The 24,457-nt window shown below is 39.9% G+C and overlaps 1 protein-coding gene across 2 annotated transcripts in view; it reads left to right on the top strand.

Moving 5' to 3' along the window:
- LOC139121615 (neuropeptide S receptor-like) overlaps positions 1–24,457 on the top strand; it is a 55,141-nt gene that overhangs the window by 5,780 nt on the left and 24,904 nt on the right. The window contains exon 2 of one of the 2 annotated variants that reach the window (XM_070686660.1): positions 14,207–14,332. The gene's annotated coding sequence lies outside the window, so the exon portion shown is untranslated. Of the gene's footprint in view, positions 1–13,960; positions 14,333–24,457 lie in introns of those variants that run through there. The other variant, XM_070686659.1, reaches the window with a different exon arrangement.

Raw genomic sequence — 24,457 nt, 5'->3', positions numbered from 1 at the left:
CAGCGATTTCAATTGGGATGCTTTATAATACTTGCTACATTCTCTGTAGAGAAGTAAACCGTTTTGAACAGGATCATTCTTTGCATGAAGATTCCCGGTACTGTCGATCATTCGCACGGAAAGGATTTCAGAATACTGCAATAAAGCTTAGCAGCTTATAGTTTTTAGGACCGCGATGTACTTAATAAAAAATGAAGTTATATACCTCAAGATCGAAATTGGCGTTACAAGTTGGTTATGTGGAAACCATCATTGTACATGTAATCCTATACATCAGTCGATTAAACTCATCATACAGATAACAGAGCATTTAAAAGGTACAAATTAATTATCGTAATTTCAATGCATCACGCTATGAATTCGATGCATGTGATTGCTGTTCGTATGGGAAGTATACTCTGAAACCCGAACTAAGCTGCTTCTATTTCTTCGTCGCGGCGTGTATATTTTCAACACCAAACGCAAGCTTTAAAACGACATACAATCATCTCTGTAGTACGACATAAAATGCAAGATTATGGTAAGCCTTGGAACCGATTTGTCTCTACATTCCAAGCTTTGCTTATATAATTCCCCTAGATCACATCATGAAATGTTGACAAGCTCGTCTAATCCCTCACATAAACCTCCAAAGCGTATTTAGTAAATCTATGGAGATTATAACTTTTCAACGACAGGATGTTTAAAATTTACGACTTTTGCAGATTGATGTATAGGAATGTGTCACCTGCGAATCTGTTCACTGTTTTCGGAACCTCTGACCCTGCTTTCGTTTTGATACCCCCTGACGTCAATATTTCTCACAAGATGACATTGTTTGACAATTATGGTCACCCTTGTAAGTATAAAAATACAATGACAATCAGCATTCGCTCACTTCTCATCGCGAAGTTGTGATCAGCGACGTCCCCATGTCTCCCCAAGGTTTCTTTACTGATCTACCACCACAATAAATACAAATTAAAAACCCAAGAACTTCAGATCTTCAGCCGCACGGTCGGACAACAAAAACCGACTTCCCTTTCGACAAATAATCAGAGTCAAAAACAAGTGTTTTCCAACGTCGACACGGTCACCTTGACCTGAATTGTATTTAAATTTGACCTTGCTTTGTGGGGAAAGATAAGGCAATGTCGACGTAGAAGTTTCAAAAGTATGTTCATGATACATTACTGCAGCTACACAGTACTTAACAGAATATTTCAGTCAATAATAGAGTTTGTGAAATCGAGATAGGTCTTCCTTTCCCGGGCTGTAAATGTCAACTGAATTCTTCTCGGCCGAGCGTGACTGTGGCTGATAATAGTTGTTTTACTCATAATAATAATAACTTTATTGGGTTTAAAGGCCACCGGCCTATATGCAAGGGTCTTACAAAAGTTACAAAATACAAAAAAAATAGATTGCTCAATCATCCATAAAAACTGTGCATTCAATATAAATATATAAAGAAAAGACAAACAACAAGATAAATAGTAAATAGAAAAATAAATAGAAAATTTAAACACTATGGACTGGTTCTTGAATTTCTTAATAAAATTGCTCTATATATGAACTTACAGAGGTTGAGAAGGCAAGTCATCTGAATCGGCTGTGCTCATTAAGCTTTGAAATTTATCATAGTTGGTTCAATAAATGTATCATGTACTAAGTATTCGGTTCTGAGAATCTGTTAAATAGGACAAATCAATGAAAAAGGGCATTCATCTTCCTTGTCTCCAGTACAACAAAATTTACTTAATCTTAGATTTGAAGCACTACCCTGATACCGTCCTTCCTGAATTGCAAGAGGGAGGATGGAACATCGGAAACGCGCTAGTGCATGGATGAATTTGCTGTTGATTTGTTTTACTACAGGCAGTACGTATATAATTGATCACCTATCAGTGTTTGACTCAGATGACCCGTTAGTTTACACAAACAACCACTTCAACTTTTTCCCCAGGGAGCGCTAATTTGGGCAGAAATAATAGGACGCAGGGTGAAAATACCACCAAGAATGGGGTCCTCCTGAAGAATGTGACGTATTTCTAGCAGATACTACTGATTGATGTTATGTATGGTTTTATAATCTGCCCTTAAGTACATGCGATCAAAAGTAATTAAATCGGCAATCCGCATGAGCACCGGATTAGAGCGAAAATGCTACGGCGCATGTCACCCAGGCGCCCTGTACCAATAAATAACATGTAACCCTCTTAATGGTCGAGAGATACAATTAAGCTTTGGTGTTAAAGAATTACAACTGTCAAAGATGGTTTTAAAGTATATTAATTTCACCGCGTTGGCATTTATTACGTCGCCGAACGCGTAGCTAGGCAACCGGTAAATCATTCGCACGTTCAGATTCGCGCTGATTGGAAATTTTCCCGTCGCTCGAATTGAACATATAAGCTTGATGGGAAGCGCCGCGGTAAACGACGATCACGGGGAATGATGAACGTTTGACCGCAGGGTGTTTGTAATAATTCACGCTCCTTTGGGGAAAAACAAGGGCATTTCTAATACCCCGACGCAATCAATTTAACAGCCTTATTTAATACGAATCTACAAACGAAAGTGCTTGATTCAACATCCTCGAGTTTTATTAAGAGTTGTATGTGCTTTGCAGAAGCTGATCGAAGATTTATCCAGTCGACGCGGTTATTGCTGTAGCTCACTGAAATCTAATTAATTGAACTTTACGACGGAAAGTGAGAGAAAAAACAGGGTAGCGATACCGAGATCGATGGATCGCACAATAAAGCGCCAGATTTCCGCGTTCGCACGACACAAGGGCTGCGCCAGTGTTGTTGTCATAAAGGATGCAATAAAATTACTGCAAATTACAAGCGGAACAAGACATAAAATCACATACAAACACTACTAAATCGCTACTCTTCAATTAAACATTTCCAATATATCTTAAAGATTAACGGCTACATGACCAGTTCAGGTTTAAGGTAGAATGCACCTCGGGGACAGACATCCGCACTCTCAAACTTTTAGATTATCTTTCTGGCCAACCTCTATAGTTGGTGCTAATTTTGAAGCTCATGAAGTAATCAAATATTTCACCGACTTAGTTATCAAATGAATTGCGGCCATTTTGAATTTCAAGAGTCAGTAAGTATTTGGTTATTTGTTTCTCTAGTGCCAACATTTTCATGATGACCCCTGATTTTTATTTTAAATCAAGCAAAGTTTCAAGTTCAAGTCTTCAGGAGGGGCGAATTACGTTAAATGAACACAATATGTATTTCAAATACTATGCAACGAACGCATTTGTGTCCAAACGTGGATTGTGCCGCTCTTCTTATGAGGCGCAATGACGCAATAGAGGCTACCATTTTATGTGCATATTATAAATGCCTGAATTTTGACCAGTAAATGTCAAGTCAGCATCGTTCCTTACGTCATGCCATTTATATTCAGTTCATATCTAGCAATCATGTTATTTATCCTCTCATTCGGGTCACAGAACCGATATTATTAAGATGAATTGTACGATTAATTAACTAGGATTTGATTTGAATCAGATTATTCTAGCTGTCAGTAGTAATGGAGAATGTAGCCCCATAGAGTCCGACCGGTCACAATTACCAATACTAGTATGCTTAAATTGCTTTTATAAAAGTGAGGATGATGGTAGTATAATTTACAAGTCTTTCTATGAAATAATTATTAAAGGGGTTCTACAAATACCTACGCCACTCTCATCGACTGCGGCTCTTTTTGCTCCCAAATTCACCACCGATTTAGCCTGTGTGATATTTATTAACCAGAACACAAAGACGGGCTCCGATGATAGATGACCGTGGGAACTTAAAAACTCTCTCGGGTCAAATCAAACGGAGTCTCGATAATAAAACAGCTACTTATACCGAGATAGAAAGTATAAAGGACGTGAAACCAGCGTACGGCCGGCTTTATTTGCATCGCTCTCAATGGGAGCCATCCGTTCGCCCAATAATTGATTCTCACGAAAGGTGACTGTTCTAAATCGACCTCTAATGAAGGCATTTATAGCCCATCTTAAACACGCTGTCTTTTTTTCCACGGGTCCTTGAAGTTAGCATTGAAAATGTAATGGAATGTGAACCCTGACTACGAACCCACGTCAGTCCATATTTCTTTTAATAGACGTCGTACTGCTTGTGTTAAGTAGCTTGTCTTTACCGTTCATCATCTCACTCAATGGTCATTTGAAAATCGAAAGCCTTTTTTTTTACTCTCGGCGCTAGTTTCGACAATTTAACACCACACAATCGAAGGGCAGCAGGGCCGATGTATCATGAACAACTGACTATCCATTTTGAGATGGGGAGGGGAGAGTATTCAGTCTAGATACAATCAATAACCTTTCGGGAATAACTTCCTATAGGTGACAGTTCGAAGCGTAGTAAGTTCGTATTTGCATTTTTCTCATGACAGACAGCACAGATAAATGATTGGTTTCTGTTTCGCACTACACTATAGCTGCTATTGGTTTTGTTCTGAATACTAAGAATAAATGAAACGCTTATTATATAATTGAACATACACAGATGTGTGAAGGAGTAATGTATATATGATACAATTTGATGAATAACGAGTGTTTATTACGGCAAGGTTTTCAGTTCGATAGAAGTTCAGCTCCTTAGCATTCTATTTCTTTTACATACTCAAAATCATGTCGTACCTTTTATCGGTACTAGTTGTAGGCGGGGGTCGAAAATATATGTCATCAATCAATCCTTCATCATATTTTATGAAGTTTATGAATGTGTCTGCCCTCTAAAATGACATAAAAATCAGGAAATTAGAGTCCAAGGCCGCCCATATTGTCTTTTTAATGTTCCAGAAGAGGCAGTTTGAACACGAGCTTACAGCGTATGTCAACTTGAATTGGAGGTATGGGCGTGAAGCTACATTGAAGATACGGCCGGGCAGCTTATCGATGGAGATCTCGTGCATACCATGGAGACCGGGGAGTTTGAAAACAAAAGTGGCGAGCCAGAGGAAGAGCGGAACAACAAATGAGAGTTTGTACCCTCGGCAGTCAAAGGGATTGGTACATAAAATTTAGAGACAGGGTAATCAGAGACAGTTAACATGGACATCCACCATGATCGTCTAAGTGAAGAGGCAGGAAAGGTGGAAGTGAGGAGGGAAAGATTTTGAGCGAAGAAATAATGGCGGCGATAGGTGGAAATAATTGCAAGTGTAGAATTACTTATACTATTGACATTCCATGTCACCTTTACACCTATATAACGGATATCACACAGATATCCCTTGCACTTTCACTGATGCTTGTTACAACATTAAGGCAACACGAGCCTCGAAACTGAAAGATTTATACTTTGCTCGAACATGCCAAAAAGAAATTTTAAACCAGTCTCTTTTAAAATCAAGAATAAAAATCAGGGTCACGGTATAAAAATGTGAGTACTAGAAAACAAATTACCTAAAATTTACCTATATTTGAAATCCAACATGGCTGCCATGCATGTTACCGAGACACATTCTGCCGGTCACATACTGTAGCAGTAACAGTAACTTGCAGATCAAGCGATTTGTTTGTGACACGTGTCGCGTTTTAGAGTCGCCTGAGATCTACAGCAGATGCTGTCGTGTTTGACCATAGTGTGGGTTGAGAACTTACGAAGTTCAAGTTGAAAAATAAGAGCTATATACCGATTCCCATGTACTGGACCTTGGCTTGTAATGGCGACACAAGAGTAAAATGCCCCTTCCCTGATCACTTAACCCATGTTGAAATGAACTCTACAACAATTGCTGTTTGTGGCAATACACGTAACTGTCTTTGTTTGAGGTATATGTACTTCATTGTATGCCCCTTCTATTACATCTTGATTTACACATAGAGAAAGATAGATCTTACTCTGTGATTTACCACGGTCCCTCCACAGAGGGACCGTGGATTTACACAATGTAATTAGGTCATTACTACTATGTTCATTTCTCCTCCTCAAAGAGATTTTCAACATCACGACGTGATGCCACGTTCAGTACATTTTCGGCTTGTTCGACGCAGGAAAATTTGCCCAAAAGGTCTCCCATTGACAAAGAGGGCACGTCTTCAGCACTGTGTTTCTGTATCACGAAAGTTCCGAAAAGTCATAATATAGATAAGACCCTGCTTGCTTGTTTCTTAGCAAGCGAGGTCGGTTGTTTGGATTCGCAATGCCGGACAACGTCGCCGGGTAATTTCGACCGTAAAGGCGTGATCCAATTTACAGTGTCTCTCATTAGCTCACTAAGTTACCACTTCCGAGGACCTCTGCTATTGATTGCCAATTACAGAGAACGAAGACTCGGCAAATTTTTAGACAAATCTTGCCTGAAGACAGAGGCATGGATGTCGTGTTTTTATCACGGTTGGTCATACAGAGCGCCTCGTTTAGCGGTCATTCCGGGTGTCTGCCAGATAATTGGCAATGGAAGGTGACATACTTTTCGGCTTTAGAAACGAAATACAAATGACACACATTTCCGCTGTCCAAGTTCGTACCTATTTTAGTCCCTAAACAACTTTGTCTCGGCGTCATTGTTAAAGTGTCACAGCCGGACTAGACTGGGATACACGATTCTAGAATTAAAATGTGAAAAAATACAAACATTCTGTTAAACTTTGGCATGTAGCATGTCGTGCACGAAATGATCAAAATCTCCTCGTTCGACAGCATTATGAACTCACTCCCTACACTGATCATTGCTTCCTCAAAACTTTACTCGTTTCATGAGCAGTCATTGTAATTCACTTACGCTTCCAAACAAACACCGCAGCGGCTGCATCTTTCAACTCACCATTCTCTCCCGAACAGAAGCACTGGTGGAAAGAGCAGTGCGAACAAACATACGATCACTTTCCGATGCTCAGAAAATCTCAACTTGAAAGTACGCCAGGGAGATACCAATAGATACATAGTGTGTAAAAAGACAGCACTGATGATTGATCTACTGACGAATGGATGTTTACTTCGCGTAAAGACTCCAGTCATGACGGTAATATTACAATATCTGACAGCAAGAAAAGACAGTGGGGTTCATAATTTTCTAGCAATGAGTTGTAGTGAAAACACGACTGAGAATAAAACACTGTCCGAGGTCAAATGATTTTGAAATTATAATGATAATGTGACTTACTTACAACACTTTATGAGAATATAAAAACCATACTGTCACTTACGGCCCATTTGACTTGCTCGAGTCAGAAGATTTTAACCACTGTGTACGATTCTGATATTTTCTTTCTCGAAGTACGATAAAATGGACAGCTCAGGAAAGTAACAATTTATTCGTCATGGTAACCACATCAAGGCATTGTTCTGATCACGATACCATGCACCAATTGTTGCCGGTGTGTGGCATACAGGTCCGGTGTAATTGATTACGGTGCTTGTGCGTTGCGTTCGATACGGCCATGGGCGAATTCGAGAATGCAGTTTCAACACTGGGTTTTCTTTGCTCTCAGCACTATGGCGTTCGCTTTTCAGTGCAGTTGTCCTTGTTCAGGTACTATGTTAAAGGCTATGCGTGGCTAGAACGTACAGATGAAATCGGTCGGGTGAAGTCTTCGCCAGCTTCACGGCAGCAGCAGGCTAAAGCAAATCTTTTCAGTGGCAAAGAGGCTCGCCTGCCCGGTATCGTTGCTCGGATATGCCATATTGATATTTTGTTTTCGTCTTCTGGACGACTCGGTCACCGAAGAGCACATTTTCGACAAAGAAACGACAGAGACAGAAAATGTCAATGTATCATAAATATCACTCTTGGCTCAATTTAACTTATTATTGTTTTACTTTTTTGTAATAAAAATCGGTTTTACTTTCATATCAGCTTTAATATGGAAACCAGGATACCACCGCTTTGATTTGATTCAATATTCAAGGCTTTGAGTGATTGACTGTGAGGCCGTCACGGGTCAACAGTCCTGGAATTTAATAATCTGTAAATTAAAAAAAAATCAAGATGATTTTGAAGTAATCCTTTCTGGGGCAAAAACTGAACTTAAAACATTTGCTTAATTATCTATTTTATAATGACAAATTCTCACGGATATAATGTAGAGATGTTGATGATTTACAAAATATTGCGCAACTTGATGCCCTTTGCAATTATGCGTGGGTTGGTGTTACCAGGTACGTTATGGCTGTCAGAATTCAATGCGTATTTTTCTAAGTTCATGCCGCGCAGAGGCTAGTTAATTCACCTCTCACGTACGGTGTGTACATGACGCACAATGCAGGCGTTCATCCTCACCGAAATCGGCGAGGTACGGTAAAACGAAAATACCACGTCAACATATCTACCGAACTCACCAGAGTACTGCTCGAAACTACAGCAGGTGCTTTGTTTTCTTTAAAGCACGCTTGCATAAAATACGACCAGAGTCACGTTTTACGCGACGAGATTCTCTTCTCGTGAAATTGATAAGCCGTCTGACGTCGCCGCAGACGATGAAGCCCGCACGGTTTGTGCGAAAAACGACGTCCAGCGTACACTATGGTAATACTTTTATACGTGTAACTAAACATATTGTATAACAGCCACTCATGCAGCATTTGAGGTTGTTTTTTTAATTTGGGACCGGCTTAATTGTTTCATACGTGATCCCTTTGTGTCTCGCAAACCATCATCAAAAAGTAATATTTCAGGCATAAGTGCAATCTATTGCCATTGTGATAGCTTAACTCAAATAAAATTGTCACGTTCTTTTGATCTGTCCGAATAACTATGGTTCCCTCTTTTCAAAACCAGAGTTCAGAACATTTATTATATGGAAATGAAAGTGTAAAAGTCACTTTGAATATTTTCCAATACCTCCTTGCATGTCACGTCAGAATTGACTTTAGAAAAACGACGCCACAAAATTAAACCATAGAAACGAAATGCAGACCCTGTTCGATATTACACGTCATAAGGGGCAACATCAAAAGTTCAATATAATAAATCTAACTTAATTGCTTAAGTTTGGCCTCAGACCCCCCCACCCCCCCTTCTAACTTAACTGACCTAAAATTGAAAAACATTGCGGACTCATACCCTGTACTAATTCTTTCAAACGACTTACCAATGTACCATTGAATTAAATAAAAATTGAAAAACATTATAAAGTAACAAAAATACAGGTGACTGGATCGGTTTTAGCGTACAAAAATCAGCCTTGAAATCGAAAATTTGCCATAAAGACGTTAAATCGTTTTTGACTGCACAGAAATTAATTTTGCCAAAAACCCCCCACCCCCAAACTTAAGCAATTAAGTTTTTTTTCAAACATCGATCTTTTGACGTCGCCCCTAAGAAATGCTACAATGGTCGCCTTGAACCTAAGCCGCCGAGCGTAAACTTCGTGCATGTGTGCGCGCGCGGATTAACACGGAGACAGGAATCCCCCGGCACTGACATCAAATTGCTTCGGTGGCATTGAACTTCGCACAAAGGAAGCGCTGCGACGCCTTTGGAGGAGTTTAAACAACCTGCAGCGCATCACGGTGCAACCGATGATGACATATTGAAAAAAAGAGTCATCATCAGCCTTAATAACTTATCAGCTACGGTGTACACCAGGTTCAAATTTCCGTTACGTGCCTTAGGGATTTAATCACGGGAATTTTATAAACCGATTTTCGTAATAAGTGAGGAAATTCTACGGAACGGAAACTCGTAAGTGATATAAATGGGGCTATCGGTGAAGTGTGGATGGCAATTACGCTTGTTTAGTTTCGCAATAGTTTTCACTCAATATATCTTGTTTATGTGCGAGATAAGCTAATGGCTTGCCAGACGGTCACTTTTTCCAATCCGTTCAGATAGTGAAATTTATAGGCCAAAAATCCCTAAATACGCATTTCGTTTGATCCAGACAGGGAATACAAGCGCACTTTTGAGTCAGTGAAGCATATCGGCGTTATTAGGAGTGATATGGGGGATACATGGCATCTTGAGTCGCACTCTGTCATTGTGGGTACTTCAGACTACTTCCTGTCGTAACTTATTTTAGCAAGTGTGTCGCTTTGAAAATAAATCAACATGGCGGCGACCGAACACTTCATTAGGTTTCTTTCTGTACAACCCATTCTTTTTTTACTTCATCTTCCTTGTCAGTGGGTGTTATCGGCTCAGACACGTTGTCTTCAGTGATCTATTACAGCCCGGCATGTCGAAAAGGCAGAGTCTAAGGTTGGAATATGAAAGCTATTCTGTTTTGGTTCTGCTAATGAGCACGATAATCACAAGTGAAGTTTTGCTTAACAATATTATTCATTGTAACCTTGTCGTGTCCCATTTGTTCATGCCGCTGTGGGTAAGATATTGGGTTTACGCTACATCCTGACAGAAATCTGAGACTAACACTGAAAATGACAGGGATCATTTGTTTTTCAGGGCTCTTGACGAGTGCGCACACTCAGTGTGAATCGTTTGTGCGCTGATGGGATTAGCCCGCGTTGGCAAGATGCGTACATTTACTAGCTATGGTCGCTAGAATGTTGAGTTTCAAGTTAGCTTTGGTTTCGAAATTAGTTCACGGCTTACCTACGGCAATCGGAGTAGAATTACCTTTTAAATATATGGAATTCAGCCTGTTGTACATTATCTGGATGGAAAAAGGAAAGAAATCATATTCAATTTAGTTTGTCTTTTGTTATGTTCACATAAGCTTACTTATAAAGAAGAGGCTGAGCACATCATTAGATCTGTGTCATCGCTACTTACTGAGTTTTTGACGTCTAACAACTGGAATTAATGGTTTGAATGTCGTTTTCTTTTCACTTTGAATTTGAATTTACAGAACGGGACTACTTACACTGCGGACGTAATCGATTGTGATAAGTAATCGTTGCTTAGCAACCGGTTAATTGTGTCTTGCCTCCATACAGGTTCCACGTCGTTGATACCGCAACTCCGTGGCGATGTTTCCAGAGGAAGACGAGAGATACTTCGAGTCACCTCCAGCGGAAAGAAGCATTTTTGTTCTCTATTACGATTGGAAATGACAGGAATTATATCATATAGTTCCTCATTACTTCTTCAATGCACAAGAATGCCTGTCTTGATATCCGCGGATAGCACAGTTAATGGGAAGCGCCGTATCATTATCTTTCGAGTCCCTGATGTATGCTGGCTGGTTCATGACAACAGTTACATACATCCGTATAGGCCTATACCCCTTATACTGGATCTAAATATACATTGAAATCGCGAGATCTAAGGAAAAAATCTTTTTCAAGGTTTTTCAAGTAGACGAAACGGTTGAATCCAACATGAGCTTTTTTCTGTTGACTGTTTACTTGTTCATCCATACCGCACAAAATATATCCGATATTATCGCTGTAGCCCTCGATGAGGGTTTTTGCCATTCGCACTAACCTTTCATGTCCGAATCTATTGCACCAGCCGATGACTAATCAAAATATCTGTAATATTGGGTCTGACTGTGGTTTTTCTTGCCAAGACCTTCCAAACTTGTAGAGCCCTGCATGTGTTGAAAATGATCGCATTTAGGAAATTGTCAAGTTAAGAAAGGATTCTGAGTCTGTTCTATTATATGTAGAAAGTAGGTTAGACCGTAAAATCTGTTCACTGAAAATCACAATTGCTTTCACGAGAAAACATCATGTTTCATGCACTAAAACTGACTAAACGTTATGACGGTTCGAGTATTGAGATACGTTTTCACGATTAGAAATCACATCCATGTTTAAGAATAAACTTATTTGTATTGAAAAAAAATAGTGTCATTAAATACAAGGAAAATAATCTTTCATCATTTGATGTAAAAGAAATTAATATGAAACGAATATATTCTGTTCGATAGACTGAAAACATCTGAACTTTTACAAGTATGTAGTTTAGGGCATTTGGAAGTCAAGCTGACTGTTTCTATGACAACAGATAGTTCAACGACTTGTTATGAAACTGATTGCTTCCTCTCTCTTGCGTTCGAGGGAAAAAAACGTGAATGGCAATAACGAGGCACGTGTTTTGATGTGTCAAGAGTGAATATTACTGTTGGGTGTTTATATTTTAGGAAACAATGACTACGAAAGACGGATGAACAGATGTCAGTGGTTTCAAGTCGTGTCGACGGCACGCAACCGGATTATTTTTGCCGCATCACTTAGCAATGTTGTGATGGATTACCGGCCGCCATGCTCATGAAGCGCAAGTCTGGGTGCAAGACGCCTTCGCGGAAGCAGAGAAAAACATCGTGTGTCACTCCGCGCGACACCGTATGCGCACGCACACTACAAGCAGAGATCGTCAAAATTTTACTGGAAGAGTGGAGTGTCAATTCTTTTTCTCTCAAACTTGTAAATTAGTCGGGATAGTTTAGTTTTATCACCAAGGATACCGCCTGACCTATATAAGTGAAAGTAAATTATAGTATCGTGACCTAGCACGTATTGTCACGCGAATATTGTTAAAGATTAGTGAAGTCTGGCATATATGATGATATGATTTCTTTATGAAATATTATGAGTGAGCGAATAATTTGGTGAACATTATATTTGTGCAGTCAACGCTCTCGACGGAAAGATATGTGTGATGATTTTAACTACTCCAAAATTTCGATATTTCAATTTTAAATAGGCAAGTTGCTGGTATATGCAACGAAAGCATTCGATTCGTGTAAAAAATTGCGACTGTTTCAGTCTTTACTTACTTCAATTTTCAAGCACGTTTACGACCCAAGACCTGTCTGCCCGATGCATCGTTTATCCGTTGCAGTCAGACGAGTTGAAAGAATTGTTGATGACAATCGCAACTCGTATACTGAGTTTTACAACACTGTCGTCCGACGGAAACCAATGCTCCATCACTGAGATTACCCGCGCTGATGGTAAAATAAAGGTCACGCTGCATGCTTGTAAATGACTCGCTGATGCATAATCTGTTACAGTTTCGTCAAGAATCTTTTTCTTTAAAGCAATGCCGTCATTTTTAAATGCAGGTGAACAGAAATGTCGCAACAATTTGCCGACTCTTTCAACAGACGGTACGCTTCGTACACAACTATTCAGTCAGTTTTTATTTCATATTATAACCGACAGTTATGTGAGCCGTTTTGTTCGAAAAGGGTCATATTTGCCACCTAGTAATCATGAATTATCATCCCGGGTGTTTCGATTCGCTCGAAGCGTTTGAACGCAGTAATTTTTCATTCTGAAACCGTAAATTTCAGGGTGTTTCAAACTGCCATATTAGACTAGTACTGCAATGGCTTCATTCATCTATTTGTTTGACTTATTGAGAGAAGCGTTGGGTAAGGTATGGGCCACATTTTTCTTATTTCAATAGACGATAAAAGTGAATTTATCGTAATAATTCAAAGATCTTTTTAAACTTTACTGAAGCCTTTAACCTCCAGAAAAGTTCATTTTGTTCATAAAAAAGGTACATATTGAAGTAAATGAACACAATATTTGACGTTAACTGTATGGCTTTGCCTGATGTGTCCACCCTACAGTTTGCGTTGATTGGCGACTGCAAAAATCTGTTTCAAAACGAAAGAACCACATCTGTTTGCAGCAGAATGAAGCAGTCAGATTTATGGCATCTCTCTTTCGTGAATTCTCCGAACTCGTGTGAATTTGCACTGGGCAGGAGAATTTTAATCATTACGTGTTATGTTTACACTAAACTTCTTCTCGTACTGAAAATCTTCTGAAAAGACTTCGGTGTTTTAAAACAGGAACTCCCAAGGAATATCGATCAAAACCCCAATCTTGCATGTCCCAAGTTGTGCTCGATATGTTAGTACTCATGCGCAGTACAGCCAACACCATCCGGAAAGGATTTTAGTATGACGTAACAGCTCAGTTTAGTTTAAGGATCGGCATGAAGCGAAAAGCCATCAATAAGCTGAACTTTCCCAGTGAATAGCCAAAATTCTACCATTCTCATATGCTTCGCTAGAACCAGAAATCCTTGTCGCATACAACCGAGACGCGACTCAAAGTTTTAGCTGCTATCATCAATATGCAAATTTGACCCCGTAGTTGGACTATCCTCCCGGGGAGGTACGATGACGGAGAGAACAGCCTGTTCATTTATCCCATATTGTACTGACGCAGTGGGCAGGTTACTCAGCTCAGCCTACACAGTTAGCGGAAAGATCTCCGAGCCTGATGACTGTTGTTTCACCCTTCTCCGTCGTTCCATCAGCAATCAGATAGTAGTTACAAGAGGTTTGTTTTCTCATACCATTCCTCTGCAGGAGCGGCGGTGATAACTGAGAAGAGGCGGTTAGCTGCACCCCCACATCTGTGGGTGTCAACATTCCATCATTAATCCTACTAGTAGACACCTGGAACTGTCACCAGCACCTTGCGAACGAACTTAGGTAAGTCTAGTTCTGTGAAATAACATGGGCGTCTCTGACATATATCGAAAACGATGTATGAAAAAAAGAGAATTTTTGGCATAAGGTTTTCAAATAGGAATTAGTATTTGCTATAGAACCGGATTGGTATCAATCAAGCGAATAAAACGCTGAGATTGTCGATTAATCACGAACACTAATAAAAGCGAGGGTTACTTTTTATCTCTGCCTCTCGCATACGACTTTTTATTTATTCGTTGAATTCTCCCTGCACTTAAATTAGCAGACCATATGCGTGGGAATAAAAAACATGGGATTTAAATTGGAAGTCACCGACCGGTGATCTCGGCACTTGCCCTTCTTAAGCCCCTAGTGGGAGGAAGCAGAACAATCCGATCGTACCGTCTGAAACGATCGATCGCACTTCGTTTTCCCACTTTACTCTGAGAGAGTTTACTGCGGATGAAACCCCGCTGTGCGCAAAATCAGATATTTTTGGTTGAATGTTCAAGTGAAGGGAGCCGTTACTGATGGAAGCTGAAAAGGTCTTTATGTACAGTCTTTATGTTGGATGGGAGAAGATGCATTCATTGCTCCACATTGAGATAATAATCTTCTCCAATAAATCTCCTGATGTAGTTATTGTGGCGATAACACTGAAATAGGCCCAAGAATTTTAAACTCAACATATATATATATATGTGTCGCTAGTAATTTTTTTATGAAAATGGAAATAATATTATTCGAAGTATTGCAAATAAAATCTGGTCAAATGCCCCTTTCCAAATTATTATGTATTGTATGATTGGACGTCAATTAATTATCTAACATTTCCAGGAATGGGTTTAGTTTTCCTACTTTTACTAATTAGCATTACTTGGAATCTTAGTCAATTCTGCACCTTGATGTTTTTGCATAGACGTGATTGCCACGAAGATTTCAATGCTTGTTTATTAAGATACATTGCTGTGCGTTGCCTGAGGAGCACGACTCCCAGCGACCATTAAACACCGTGCAATAGCACTGATCTCTGCAGCTGGCCAGCAGTACTCTTAAGTATTGACTAAGTCAACGGTCTACAGGTATACTGTACTTGGTTCCGTGTTCAATCTCGGCGATCTAACAAGTCGACGCACATCGAAAACTTTCCAATGAGACTACCCCAATTTCCCCGTAGGGATAGAGTGACGTACGTGCACGTTATTAAGCGATGTTGAGTGGAGTTACCTCTTGTTATATAAATTACTCCGTGACCGATCGGTATATCGGAAAAAAAGTCTCGTTTTTGATCGATGATTATTGTATAATGCGCGGCGGAAACCGTGCTCCCAGTGATAGTTGCATTTGCCAAATGCTTTCCATTGCTCGCAGATTACTTTTCTGTGGAATTTGGCAGTAGCAAGGCATTATCGAGGATCGTGATTAGCCCTCCATAGGGACCTATGACCACTGCAATATTGTAACGTGTAAAAACACAGTAAAAATGTGATACGCATTATAGCATCAACATTGGAATTTCTTAGACATTCAATGCTGGGCAGGAGAATTAACTCGTACGTGCTGTGTGTATATTTTATTTACATTCATTCATACATCGCTATCGCCTCAAACATAGCGCTTTTATAAAACGCCGGAACGAGCCGTGCCCGCGGTTTATTGTCAAATACAAAGTAAATCTTCTCAGGTCGTGGTTAAGACCCTCACTTCTTGTCTTGAATCGACAGCTGTGGAGATGTTGACACCACGCGACCTATTTATTCCCGCTTCGTCAGCAGTTATGAAATGAACGTCAAATCTAACCCTCGCTGATCCACATTCAAAGCGACTAATCATGTAGCAAGAGCACAAAGCTGTGCTCATTTTTCACAGCACCTGCTCCCAAACCACCTCATAAATGAACGTTGACATTCTTCGCCTTAAAGGACAAAATGGCCGGCTCTGGGGATTGCGCCAAAAGAATGACACACCGGTTGCCACCCGGGGTCACGGTTCCAGGTATTGAAAAATTGAGAACAGACAGTCAAGTTAGTGAAAACTTGATGGCGTTTCCACGTATAACATTTATCGCGCATGTAAAAAAAAACATCACTTAGCTTTGATTCTAGCATCTGCTGCCCGCTGTCACAATTAACTTATCAATGCAAATCGGCTCTTTTGTATGCAAGTTTCATTTTTGCAATACCACGCTTCATAAGTCAAATGCAAAAGAGATAGGCATTGACCACAATATGAAAAATATCAGGGCTCACTGAGCAAAGTGCAAAAATGTAAAATATATGAGAACCATGGTCCATGTGACAAAAGCGACTTTAATTTGATACTTGTTATCAGAGTACTATGAGATTTACGTCAAATCTATAAAGTGTCTGTCTTAATCGAGATTCATGGTTGCTATGATTATGAAAGTGACGGCACACGATGAAACCCATTTGTCTTAATATGGAGAGACGATGTATAGTTCAATGTCAGCTCCAAGATGTAAATCGGAGAGCCGAGAGGTTGCATACACACACAAAATCAATGCGATAACGCAGTCCAGTAGGAGGAGCTGTCAAATAAATCGCCTTATTCTGGTTGGTGTAATCTACGACTGGTTTATATCGGCTCGATATGTTTATTTGAAGTTCTTTTCAATGGGAGACATCAGTGGGGATATTTTAAGCGTGATATTGACGTTCTCACGGTGAAGACAGTACCGTGATATTCAGTATCCATGTCTCACAAATCTCAATTAACATTTCACTACATTCCCACCTCTCCCTGTACGTTTTTGTCTCTCCGTGTGTAACCCTGTCTGTTTCTTGGCGCAAATCTCATAAAAATGCCCCTGCTCGTGGAAGTTGAAGATTTATTTTACAAGTCTGATGTGAAATTATGAAACCTAAAAGTTAATCCACTCAAATCAGAAATCACCGACGGAGCGCTCAATCAGCAAGAATGATACGGAAAATCTTAACGCTCTCATACAGCAAATTTGATGAGTGTAACGTTTTCAACAATGGCACTGATTAATAATCTTTTTGAATAATAAAAAAAACAAGCTGATCGGGTTTCTTCAGTAAATTTGTAGGGACGTATTAAGTGACCATTATCGGGCAGAGATTACATGAGATAATGCCCCAAATACGATGACGGTGACGTGAATCTTCGTGTATCATCAGCATGCATAATTGTAATGGCGGGAAAAAAATAATTATGACCTTTTAGGTCATTTACTTAGATTTATATTGCAAGCTTCCCAATAATGTATGTTTGCCGCTCTTCATTTTACAAGCGCATTGGGAGGAAATGAAACTACAGCAATTGCTTTCTTTTGTAATAACATACAATGATATGCGCATGACCTCCGGCTATTGTGCGTAATTTTGTCTTTACATTAGGCGCTGTCCCTTGTAGTTAATGACAGAACTTCAATTTCATACATTTGGCACCAACTAGAGATATTATCAGTCTTTTTAAGCTACTTCCAGTGATGTGCAAGATTTTGGTCTTCTCTCGGGCGATGTAGGGGCCTTGAAGTAAGATATGTATGTATGTATGTATGTATGTATGTATGTATGTATGTATGTATGTATGTATGTATGTATGTATGTATGTATGTATGTATGTATGTATGTATGTATGTATGTATGTATGTATGTATGTATGTATGTATGTATAATTGCAAGCTCTGATCACTTGACCAATATTTTCTTTCACGTCATTAGTATATCGCTAGCTGTTGATCGACTGATTTAATCCTCTGATAGAGTGTTCAGTATGCTGAAAAGAATCAGTCCAACTTCAAGAATTGAAGTTGCCAATGCAGCATTGGAGACAACCACAGAATCAATCATAATAGTGATTGTAGAGAAAAAAAGTATAGAAAACATAACTCAATATGCTGACTGTACAGGGTAAAACCCTCACGTTGTTACCTGTAGTCACTTACAGCTGTCGCCCTGAAGAAGGCAACTAATGAGTTGTCGAAAGGTCGTTTTTTATCCATAAAGCTTTTGAAGTTTGAGCTCCTGGTTGCATCCCTGATGAGGTCAACGCCGTATGCGATTAGGCAATGTTGCTGACTAAGAGTAGTGATAGATCTAGATATCACAGGTTGAAATTAGCCTGTTAAGTAACAGGAGATGACACCGTTGAAAGAAATGCGTAGAGAGACTGTGATAGAAAACACGTGTCTTTATTTGAGATGTCATAGATAGTATAAAGATATCATCGAAAGATGTGTGCTTTTCGTGCTTCTCCCTGTGGTGGGATGGGCGAATGCGAGCACGCACGTGTGTACATGTGCTTGTGTGTGCGTTTGTGTATGCATGCACGTATGTATACATGCACGGACCTTCATATATGTATCTGTGTGGGCAAGCATATAGAAACGGCATATAACGGCAGATTTAGAAACAAAGAAGAAAAAATCGAATAAAGGCAGCATGAAAAAAGTGATTTTAGGAAAGGAACATTCTGTCAGCCCGAGCAAGTCATCACGAAAGGTACTTTTCTGTGGACGATACAAAGAAACGAAGAGAAAGCTAAAACACAGCAGGGTAAATTACATACTACAAAACAGTGGATTGAGCGAACACAGTATTTCAAACTCCGTAGACATACTTAGTATTAGTCTTAGAAGACTACACTAGTTCACGAGTTTTACACACGTGCCGTGGGTTCACTTGTTTTGTTAATTGGTAAACCATCCGGGTAAATGCTTCTATCGTACCGCAGGGTGCGGACATTCAGGTTTGTATGCATCCGTTCGTCAAGGTCGGATGACAACACTTGCTCCGTCTGTAGGAGTGCTAGGCTCTGTAACAACAGTTTTTGCAGTACATGTGCAAAGTCAATCGTGATATTGACAACGGAACAATCAATACGTTCCTTGTCAATGTTGATATCCAGAACTTCGTGTGGATGCACCGACAATCGAGATCGTACACGCAACAGACTGAAGTACAGATGGCTGAAATGCTTTGATGAGAGAGAGAGAGAGAGAGAGAGAGAGAGAGAGAGAGAGAGAGAGAGAGAGAGAGAGAGAGAGAGAGAGAGAGAGAGAGAGAGAGAGAGAGAGAGAGAGAGAGAGAGAGAGAGAGAGATCCAATGTGAGACCGCGAGACTTTACGTCATAGATAAAGCCTATATTGCACGACAAGGTAAGCTTCTTCCTAATCATTCCTACTCGTCAATTATGGACAGAAACAGGACAACGGAAGTTTAAAGTGCTGAACTAGATGTTCTAACTGCCTTTAAAGAGACTGACAGACGGCGAAATCACGCTTTTTAAGGAGAGAAATTGAATTTGAGCAGTTCCTGTTGATTGATATGTTGATTGGACACGCAGCACAAATCACGCTGTGCCTTGGACAGGATATCGATGCTTGTAATTGAATAGCACTTCATCGACAATTTGATAAGGGATGAAGTGCAAGTGCTAACCTTCAAGGTGTACATTTCCTTTCTCTGTGTCAAAGCTGTCGCGATAGTATTGATACCCGACAGGGCATTCCTATCGTTATCGTGTTAAAACATTGCGGCTGGCGTGCCGCGCTTCTCCTGGAGATCGCACTACAGAGCCTCTGTAATAACTTTTTAGGGCAAACCGTTAATGATGGCTATCTGGATTACAGCCTGCCCACGCTGGGGTGACCTGCCGCGTCCTATGTAAGCAATACTGTCGTTGTCGGGCTGTTCCCTGCTCTGACTCGGCGAAGAATTAACCAAATAGTCGTTTTCAATAGTCACGAAGGCAATCGCGTCTAAATGGTTATTTGGATAGAGCTGTTTCGTTTAGCTTGGTAATGTAAAACGAAAAGGAAAAAAAATCGCCCACACGTCCCAAGGCTCATCAAAACCCGGATGGTAAGTCCGGATTGTTTGTCCATCCACTTTTAGTAATTTTGCAAAGATTGAGCTGACTGACCCGGGGTTCCTTTGAAGGAAGGCACGACAACTTGGGACCGAATCAGTCGGTTAAAAGGTCAGAAATTCATATACGGGATAGATTCCTTTCCTCTTCACATTCCATTCACTGATGTCGCGTTGTCCTCTGCAGTTCGCGTTTACAGGCGTTTTTTTTTCAAACTATGTTCGTAATGCGCAAGACGAGAGAGAGAGGATATCCCATAGAGGGCTTATTTTAAGAAGTAACTCTATGCCATGTGATATTTAAAGAACATCATTTCTGAGAAAACGATTTGAATTGCTTTGTATAAGTAACCGATAGAGGCTTTCTTAGATTACTCAATACAGAAGAGCAATTGAGGGGAAGTTTTAACGGCTGATTTCCAGCGGACCTCAAAAAAGCAGCCCTTTCTTGCGTGCAATTTTGACCTACTTTATATCTGAAAAATCACTTATGAAAACACTAAGAACTGCACAGTGTACGTATGGGAAAGTTTTGACAAGAAAGCAACAAGACTTCTCTTGAATAATACGAATAATATATATAGAGCATGTGCATTTTTTGTATATCCCTAGATAAATTGCGACTGAGATAGGAGTTTTCACTCACGTTTAAAATGTTTCATCTCCGACCCTTTGATTCTCTAAAAGGTCATTGGTAACGGTCAGTGACAAAGAGTAGTTTTCGCCGAATGGTTGACCTTAAAGAAAGAAAAACATACCTGGGAATAAAACTTTAAAGCCTTCGGAAGATCAGTCGTTTCCAACGCCCTAGCTTGGCATTAAACCTGCAGTCATAAACCGTAGTAATGGTGCGTCAAATGGACGAGTCATTGATTTTCGACGATGCCGCCAAGAAGACACCGAACACGTTTTATTTTGTGAACTGAAATAATATAAAACCACCGAACGCGAGTTTCATTTGGGCGTAAAATTCAATAAAAATAACACCGGCCGTGATACCTAAAGTGTGTTCTAGTACGTGACAAGAATGAGTAACGTTAGCACGGACATTTATACCGCCGTAGGCGGTGTACAAGTTCGAAGACCATTCAGGCTTTTCGTTTGCCAAACTCTAAAATTGAATGCTACACGTAAGAATTGGATTGTACACGTATGCCTGACTCTGAAGAACCCCGTGTAAGTCAATTAAAGATGTCTTAAGAAAGATTAATCCGCAAGTGGCTCGACAAACCAGCATCTGACATGCGCAACAACCTTCAGCGATAAATCATATCATTTTCACACGGTCATCACAACATAATGACGGGTGCAAACTCTCTGAGTCGGACGGAATAAGATCGATTCTTCTCAAATTTCGCGGAGCGCTTTTTCTCGGACAACAAAGATTAGCAATTCCGTTCAGTTGAAAGACCGTGATGGGAAATGATATGTGGATGGCTTTGTAGGTGACAGAATAATCTGAGGTTTATTTCTCACTCTAGTGTATAAAGTACACTTTTTGAAGGCTTTCGCAGCCGCTAATGTAAGATGTTTTGCAATAGCCAAGACACTAATTATCCAGGATTGCATTGCTGCATCTTCCCTCGGACGCGAAAACGTCATCAGTATGCGCCTGTCGTGTCGAGACTAACTGAATACGGACAACGCGTAGCCTCAAACTTGACACCAACCGGCAAATGGAGTGTTAATAATCTCAGCGTTCTCCCATGAGAACGGCTCTTTCTAGTAAAGTATCACAATCAGCGGAGCCGCGTTTTCTTTCGTCACCACTCTGTGTAGTACTTAGACCTAATGCGACGTCTCAAGATAAATTGTCTGTACATGTAGATAAAAAAACATATAGAATAGATAATTTTAAGAGGTAGCCTAACAGAAACATCTTGCTGAGTATAAGCTTATACTCGGTGCCATGGAAAACAGGACTGGTAATTATGCATTGCGCATGTTCAAGTTTCACAAGGTAGCAAGTGCTGCCTAGCTAATCGCCATGTCTTGTGTTACTTCTTTGCAATAGAGTGCTCTCTCCGACACAAACAAGTGTACAGAAGTCCCTACTACAATCTCTAAATGGTGACACAGAGTACTTCCACATTTCAAGTATCAGTGAAAGACTCATGAAATTAAGGGCGAATGCACCCTGGGAACAAATATTGAGACACTCACAGTTTTACAATACTTTCCTGGTCTACCGCTTGCATGGGTTCAATTTAAGGATCTTGGAAGAATAAAGCTTTCACCGACTTATTTTCTTTTTAAATCGAAAATGTTATTGTCTCCATAGTGTTAACACAGGGATAGCGGCCATTTTGAATTTCATATATCGGTAGATGATAAGAACTTTGTTTCTCTGGTACCGAAATTTGCACGGTGACCCCTGTTTGAAAGAGACTGGTTGAAAGTTTCCTTGAGGAAAGTTTGAGCAAAAGTAGAAGTCTTTCACTTTCGAGTTAATGTTTTGTTCACTCATCAAATTTTAAGCAATCAGGAAGAATATAGAACTCGCCGATATAAAGGGTGAAATATTTTGCAGTTTGTGTGGTCGGGATATCTTTCATTATTTAATCTACCTCAACGATTTAAGTTATTGTTCCGAGCAAAATAGTGGATACACATAAAAAGGGTAGCATTTTTGTCGCTATATTCCGATCACGAATTCATTCTTGCCACAAGGTGTATTTCTAACCGAAGAAAGGGTTCTTTCCGGTGCTTTTTTGATATTCAAGATGAAAGTAACAAGGAAAACTGATACAGAACAAAGATAATAACATAACATAGACGACGGTGATGCAGTTTGTTTTTATGCTGTATGATAAATTCACGATTCCGCAAGACTGGTGCTGATACGCCAAACATGCATTAACACAAACCCTATAACACTTGTGTTATGTTGATTGTACCCGATCTTAATGATTATAGCTGGGTCGACAACGGAATATCTAATGATATCACGTTTGGAAAACAACCAAAATATCAGTTGTATTCACCGAGTAGAACAGGCCTTAAAATACGATATAGCTATCGTCAAGCACAATCAATATTGCGTAAGTTTGACTTGTCATATATCTCTTTCTTGTATCTCTGGAAACGCCCTTGAGGGAGGATGTCATTAAGGCAAGGCCATATTAAGGTAATTTATGTCAAAAACAGATGAACCGATAGAAAAAATAATAGGGTCAAAACGTCACAAATTCTTATCAATCAATGACAACAAATTTAAAGTAAGCGTAATTTGCAAAGTTGACATTTTCTTGCGAAAGTGCAATAACGATAAATTTTTGCAAAAAATGGTTTTGATGTAGCAGTCAGGAATACATGAAATATACAGCGCCGCGGGCAAGGAAAGCCATAATTAATACAAAAAACGGCGGTTTACCTTGCACGGGTCTCTGAAAATGTGATTAAATGTGAAATTATCCCTTCTTGAGAAGCGAAATCTCATAAGAAGCGGTAAAAAATGGTGTGTTATGACATGTAATTACTTCAAGGATATAGGGATAATATCCGCTGTGATGATCACTGTGATGAGTCAAAACTTGAGTTACAGACTCCATTACCCTGTACGCGGAGTGATTTTATGTCGTCACCACTCTTTTATAGAGCACTTCGCTTCTATAGGGAGACATTTGAAAGTATTCGAAACTTGGCTGAATACAAAGCATAATCATAGAAATGAATAGATAACTTTAGATCCGATACATTAGCATATGTATTGAGACTGCGCGCACTGAGGGAAACGACTCCGCGGTTTAAACATAGAGCGTTCCATTTCGAAATGTCGGATTTCTCTCGGAAATCTCGCGTTTCTTTGAAGTCACCTTCTTCTCTTTTCTTTCGTCCTCATTTTAAGTTTTTCTCAAACCTTCCTCGTCAGGCGCGACTTTTGTAATGATTTACGCACTGTGGAGTCGCCATTAGCAGGCCAAATGTGCATGTCCTGTACGTAAACGATTGTGCCAGCCTACGTACATGGTCAACAGTCATTCGAGTGGTCACATAGTGTCGATGACTTGAAGAGTCACGGAACACAACGACGTCTATGGAGACACTTGATTTGTAGGCAAAAGGCAAATGGACGCGGTACTCTGAAGAGCGTGGAGCAACAGTATATATTTTCAAATCAGGTTCACGATTATCACTCTGCGTTATTAAAAAAAGGTTCTTATTATACATGAACTCTGACTGCGATAGATATTGGGCAGCATACCTACATGACTTAGACTTATTTAGAACATAGGCACGTCTTACAGACGGGTTCTTTCTACTCTCTCGGAATTTCAAGGGACTTAACAC

This window comes from Ptychodera flava, chromosome 21 (assembly GCF_041260155.1).
Source record: "Ptychodera flava strain L36383 chromosome 21, AS_Pfla_20210202, whole genome shotgun sequence".
NCBI classification, from domain to species: domain Eukaryota; kingdom Metazoa; phylum Hemichordata; class Enteropneusta; family Ptychoderidae; genus Ptychodera; species Ptychodera flava.
The sequence above is the reverse complement of the archived record's forward strand: the minus strand, read 5'-3'. Positions and strand labels throughout refer to the sequence as shown.